This window comes from Lemur catta, chromosome 24, assembly GCF_020740605.2.
Source record: "Lemur catta isolate mLemCat1 chromosome 24, mLemCat1.pri, whole genome shotgun sequence".
Lineage (NCBI taxonomy): Eukaryota > Metazoa > Chordata > Mammalia > Primates > Lemuridae > Lemur > Lemur catta.
In genome coordinates, this window is record NC_059151.1 from 8777890 (window position 1) to 8784809 (window position 6920).

Consider the following 6920-nt stretch of genomic DNA (forward strand, 5'->3'; position numbering starts at 1 on the left):
GCTGGAAAGCTGGAATGCCCCGCCCTCTGGCCTTCTCAGCCCTACAACAATGATCATTTTCTAGGTGTGACATGATGTGGAATAGGTTGGAAAGAATGAATTGGTCTATGCAGTCAATAGGTAAATTATGCCAAAAATTAGACAATCCCAAGTAGACCCATTAACCAGCAGCCTCGAGGCAAATGATGGGTTTGAGGGTGTTCACAAAACTCTTCAAATTGTGTGCGAAGTTTGTGCATGTGAGGGTTTTTCTGAGGAAAGAGTATGTAACTTTCACAAAATCTTAAAGTGTTTTTCAAAGTGCAGTTCGAGGTTCAGAATATTCTGAAAAGAATGTTGGAAAAAATATGGATTCTCAGGACTCATCTTACTGAATATCAAATCCTTTTAAATGACTAAAATCCTTTACTTGTGTTCAAATTGTGTTTTTAATTTTCTGCAAAAATATCAATCATTTTTATTAAGTTGAGGCTGGGGTAGTATTTGTGTCAAAATCAGAAAAAAGAAAGAATGGATGGTTTTTATTTGGTAGTAAGTTCTGGATTTGTTGATAATACAAAGAAGCTACCAAAAGTTAATAGGACCTAGTATTTTACTAAGAGTTTTATACATAGAATAAGAGAGATAAAATTTTCCTTTAATTCTTTATAAATTATTTCAGAGTATGCTCCTTCTCAGAAACTTTGAATGGAAATCATAGGAAGAATAATTTTAGCTCATATAAAGAATAAATTAACTGAAGCTGCTTAAAGATAAAATGGGTCATTTAGGGGAACAGTGAGTTTTCAGCTCACTACAGGGGTGAAAGATAAGGGGCAAGTTTTCTTCTAAGAATACTGTAAAAGGAACCCAAACGTCAGGGCTATTGGCATTCCACTATTCTAATTATTTAACATGCCCTTTCATCCCAATTTTTTGACAAAAGTAAACACACAATTACTGTAGAAAATCTGGACAATACAGAAGTGGGGGAAAAACCCCTTTAACTCTGTGTCACCCATAGAAAATTGCTGTTAACATTTTATTTGAGTCGTCTAGTCTTTTTTTATAGACATACAAACTTTAGAAATACTTTTTACATAATAGAATTATATTGTATCTCAGCTAACATTCTACTGAATGGGGAAAAGTTGAAAGCCTTTCCTTTAAGAACTAGAACAAGACAAAAATGTCCACTTACACAATTTTTATTCGACATACTACAGCAGTCCTGGACAGAGCAATCTGGCCAAAGCAAGAAATAAAAAGCATCCAAATTGGAAAAGAAAAAGTCAAATTAGTTCTGTTGACAGATGATACGATTTTATACTTACAAAAACCTAAAGGCTCCACCAAAAAACTGCTAGAACTGATAAATGAATTTAGTAAAGTTGCAGGATACGAAATCAACACACAAAAATCAGTAGCATTTATAGACACCAATAGCAAACAATCTGAAAAAAAAATCAGAAAGCAATTCCATTACAATAGCTACAAAGAATATAAAATACTTCGGAATTGATTTAGCCAAAAAACTTAAAGATCTGTACAAGGATATCCATAAATACTGATGAAAGAAATTGAAGAGGACATACACAAAAAAATGGAAAGATATTTCATGCTCATGGATTGCAAAATTGATATTATTAAAATGTTAATCCTACCCAAAGCAATTTACAGATTCAGTGCAATCCCTATCAAAAATACTCATGGTGGCTACTTCTTTTTTTCAAAACCTACAGCACCTGGTATTCCCAGGTGGTCTCCCATCCAAGTCCTAACCAGGCCCAACCTAGCTTAGCTTCTGAGTTCAGATGAGATCAGGTGTGTTCAGGGTGATGTGCCTATAGACCCTATGGGATTCTTTACAGAATCAAAAAAACAATTGGGGAAAACATTGGGCAAACACTCCAGGATATTGGCCTGGGCGAAGATTTTTTTGTGTAAGACCTCAAAAACACAAGTAACCAAAACAAAAATAGACAAAAGAAATTACATCAAGCCAAAATGCTTCCACACAGCAAAGGAAACAATCAAAAACTAAGTAGACAACCCACAGAATAAGGGAAAATATTTGCAAACTATCCATCTGACCAGGGATTAATAACCAGAATGTATAAGGAACTCAAACAGCTCAACAGCAAAAAAACAAATGATGTGATTAAAAAATGGACTCAAGATCTGAATAAACATTTCTCAAAAGAAAACATACAAATAGCCAACAGATATATAAAAAAATGCTCAACACCACCAATCATCAGAAAAATGCAAATCAAAACCACAATTAATTAGCATCTCACCCCAGTTAAAATGGCTTTTGTCAAAAAGAAAGAGAATAACGGTTGCTGGTAAGGATGTGGAGAAAGGGGAACTCTTGCATATTGTTGGTGGGAATGTAAGTTAGTGAATTATTGTAGCTGCTAGGGAAAACATATGGAGGTTCCTCAAAAAACTAAAAACAGAACTACCGTATAACCCGGTAATTCCATTACTGGGTATATATCCAAAAAAAAAAAGGAAATCAATATATCAAAGAGATACCTGCAATCTCATGTTTATTGTAGCACTAACAGCCAAAATATGAACTCAACCTAAGTATCCATCAATAGATGAATGGATAAAGAAAATATGGTATTTATGCACAATGGAATATTATTTAGCCATAAAACGGAATTAAATCTTGTCATTTGCAACAACATGGATGGAACTGGTGGTCATTCTGTTATGTGAGACAGGGCACGCTATGAAAGACCAATATTGCATTTTCTCAGTCATATGTGGGAGCTAAAAAAGTGGGTCCCATGAAGATAGAGAGGAGATTGGTAGTTACCAGAGGTTGTGAAGGGGAGGGAGGAAGTAGAGATGAAGAGAGGTTGATCAATGGGTACAAATATACAGTTTGATAGAAGAAATAAGTCCAAGTGTTTGACAGATCAGTAGGGTAACTGCAGTTTAGAATAATCTATTACATATTTCAAAATAGCTAGAAGAGAGTAACTTGAATGTTTCTAGCATAAAGAAAAGGCAAAGATTTAATGTGATGGATATCACTGATTTGATTTTTACAAATTATATGAATATATTATCACACCCCCAAATATGACCATCTATTTTATATATATACATATATATGCATATCAATAAAAAGACAAAAAGAAATAAACTAGAAAAAGACTTATATTGTACCTAATGGTTTACAAATTATTTTTTCACTTAATAATCCTAATAAATATTCTCTGTTAATAAATCTCACTTAGGATATCATTGTTAATGTCTACCTCTCATTTCATCTTGTGCATAGTCATGTGATAATACTCTAATCACTTTTTCATATTGAATGTTTAGATTTTTTTTTACTCTTTGCTATTTTAGACAAAATTGCAGTAAGTGTCTATGAAATCAAAGCTTTATGTATATCTGCATTGTCTATTTCTGCATTAACAAATTGAATGGCTACACAGAATGGCTACACAGAATGGCTCAACACAACAATAAACATTTATTATCCTCATTTTTTTTGCAGATCAGGAGTTAGAGCCATGTATAGCTGTGTAGTTCTGGCTCGAGATCTATTGTGAAGTTGTAGGCTGGATTCATCCGAAGTCTTGTCAGAGGCTAAAGGCTTGACTCTCAAGACTAGAAAGTTGGTTTTGTTGGTTTTTGGCAGGCGCGGGTCCTCCCCACGTGACCCTCTCCCCAGGCTGCTTGGTTTTCTTGGAACGTGGCAGCTGACTTCTCCCCAGAGCCAGTGATCTGAGAGAGAGGAAGAAGCCAGATAAAAGCTATTCTTTTCACCATTTGGTCTTAGAATTCACATAGCAGCACTTTGCCCACACTGTATCCCTTAGAAGCTAGTCCTCACTAAGTCCCATCCACATTTAAAAGGAGGAGAATTGGGCTCCATCTTTTGAAGGGAGAAGTGTTAGGCATTTTGTGGGCACATTTTAAAAACCAACACAACTAGATTTAAATTCCTAAAGATGGGACTTGAAGTCTCAATGGATGTAGAACATGTGAAGGCTCCTATACAGTACCTGTTTCTGAATTGCCCTTCTGACAATTTGTGTTAATTTATACTCCTATAGAGTTCTGATTTCCCAGAGCCCTGGGAAACACTGAGCATTCTCTTTAAAGGTGCTCTGTGACAATTAGGAAATAGTGCCCCTTCTCTGGGTACACACAGGTTCCCACCAGGGCACATGGCTTGGCAATAGGACTGCCAGCTGGATTCTAGCTGCCCCCCCCAGCCCCTATTTCTTGGGCTGGACACCCAGATGCAGGCCACGAACTACACGACCAGACTCAGTAGCCCTGTTGCAAGTTTTGTGGTTTTTTTTCCCTGAACAATACAAATTTGGGCCAGGCGCAGTGGCTTACACCTGTAATCCTAGCACTCTGGGAGGTCGAGGTGGGAGGATCACTCAAGGTCAGGAGTTCAAGGCCAGCCTGAGCAAGAGCAAGACCCCATCTCTACTAAAAATAGAAAGAAATTAGCTGGACAACTAAAAATATATATAGAAAAAAATTAGCCAGACATGGTGGCGCATGCCTGTAGTCCCAGCTGCTCAGGAGGCTGAGGCAGGAGGATCGCTTGAGCCCAGGAGTCTGAGGTTGCTGTGAGCTGGGCTGACACCACGGCACTCTAGCCTGGGCAGCAGAGTGAGACTCTGTCTCAAAAAAAAAAAAAAAAAAAGTACAAATTTGTCTTTTTCTACTCATTAAAGCAAATCTGATTTTTTTCTTCTCACTGTCATCATTAAAGAATGGCCTAGACTGATTTGTAGTTTAAACCTATTATTATAGATAATAAAAATAAATAATAAAAATGTACTCCCTTCACAAAATGTTCTGTGCACATCTTATTAAATCGAGCTAGACTTTTCATCTCTTCTTGCCCTGTCTCGAGCCCCTTCCTATATAATGACAGGGCTGTGTCACTGCGTTCGGGTGAAACTGTCTGCAGAAGTGATTTTTCAGTGTGGTATGACACAGGCGAGATTGTAGAACGCCAGCCAGGAAAGTTAAGTGTGTACTTATAAGTATCAGTCGCTCTTGACCGTATTCACAGCTTCCGATTTTTTTTTTTTTTTCCACTTTCATTTCCTGTTAAGGGGAGATGTGATAAACCACAAAACTGGCAGTGAATCCTACACCTGCTAAAACTTGCCATTTGGATCCTGGCACTGAGGTTTCATAAAATATACAAGCATATTTATGCCAGTTTATGTAAGAACACAAGAGCCTATTCATATGTTTTCTATTAGGAAAATATTTAAATTATAATTTTTATGCTGCTTAAGCCAAACTATAATTAACATCCATTGTAAAGTGATTCTCTCTGTTCTTTGTACAGCAGGCATCAATTTCATGGTATTTCTTGATATTTTCAATGATTGCTCATTTCATGTTCTTTTGAGATTGCAAAATGTTGTAATTAACTGGTAAAGAAAGACTTTATAATGGAAATTGTGGGAACCTTGACTACCATAAATATTAATGATACTGTCAAAACATTTTGACTATCTTAACTTATCTGACCACAGTAGTTATTTTTTGTATTAAATGGACCATGCACTTTAATCATAAACAGCAAAACTGTTTATGTGATTAGCATAGTTGAAGCCAAAAACATAGTTGCTGTTTTCCATCTCCAATATTGGGTGTGATATTACTGTATTCAGTTCTTCATTAAATCTATGGTTGGTGATAGGTGTGAAGAAACGAGAGCTCAGATTTACTTCCACGAAACTCGTGGGAAGTATAATTGAAACATTATTTAAAATGTAATTGCTTTTCCATCATAAAATTTAAAACTGAGCGATCAACTTTTCCAGGTGTCAAATAAGCATTGAGTTAAAAAAGTGGCAGAGTCACTAACATTTATCAAAATATATTCTTTATATCAAATAATTAAAAATGGGTTCCACTATCCCGAAAGCACACATTAAAAAAAATGTTCATTAAAAAAAATTAATGGTTACCTCTAAATCCATGAGTTAAGTAATTTTCTTTAGGACAAATTCTAATCTGTCTAAAATAGAAAGTTCACTAATGGCTTAAAATGCATTCTGAAATAGTCTCGTTTGATGGTTAGATCAAAGCTATTTTAAGTGTCATGAAAATCTCCATTCTCAATACCATTCTTTTATTAGGGTGTAAGAAATATTTTTGCCTCTAAAATATCACTGTCCTTTCTTAGTTGTCAACCTGGACTCTATATCAGTCCAGAGAGCAGTGTGAGAAAGAGCTTTAAAGTGGGCCAAGAGTTGTGCTTAAATCAATTTCTGTTAAAGTGCTTTCTCATTTATCACCTCTGAAAAGACATTTAACAAAGGCCCTCTGACGTCACTTTTGTCAAAGGACCAGGTAAACTGCCGCTTAAACATTAGCTTAGTCTAGAGACTTCGTCTTGGGGCAGGAGGGGCAGTCTTCAAACCTTAACAGAATTGAGGAAATGAATTTATTTTGTTAAGTAGTGAGCTCCTTTTCCTAAAATAAAAATCTGTCTCTTGGAGCTTAACAGTTTCATGTCCAGGGTGAGAATTAGAGTGTGAAGCACGATCCAGGGTATTAAGATATTTAAAGGCTAAAAAAAAAAAAATCGCATGGGTGGATCTCTGGAAATATCCTTTCCAGTGCAATGGTATAAAAGGTTTTATGTGTACTGTGAACCTGGAATCTTTGGATCTTGTGGGGAAAAGTTGACTTTGCTGGCGGAGTTTTCTGATTTTTTTTCCTCCTCGTTTTTGTGTTGCGTCGATTTGTGGGACTGACACTAAACTTCAAAGGGAAGTCGATATCTTACGTATCTTGAGAGTAATTCATTTCTGCGAGGTATTTTCAGAGGTCTAGTTATATTCATGTAAGTGATCAAAGTCTGGGGACAAAAAAAAAAAAAGATTTAAGAGGAGATGTCACCTGTACCAGACGATCTTAATACT

At 36.0% G+C, this 6920-nt stretch overlaps 1 pseudogene; it reads right to left on the reverse strand.

Annotated features, from left to right (window-relative positions):
- Positions 1–1712: 1712 nt before the first annotated feature.
- LOC123627393 lies at positions 1713–1831 on the reverse strand (annotated as a pseudogene).
- Positions 1832–6920: the final 5089 nt, after the last annotated feature.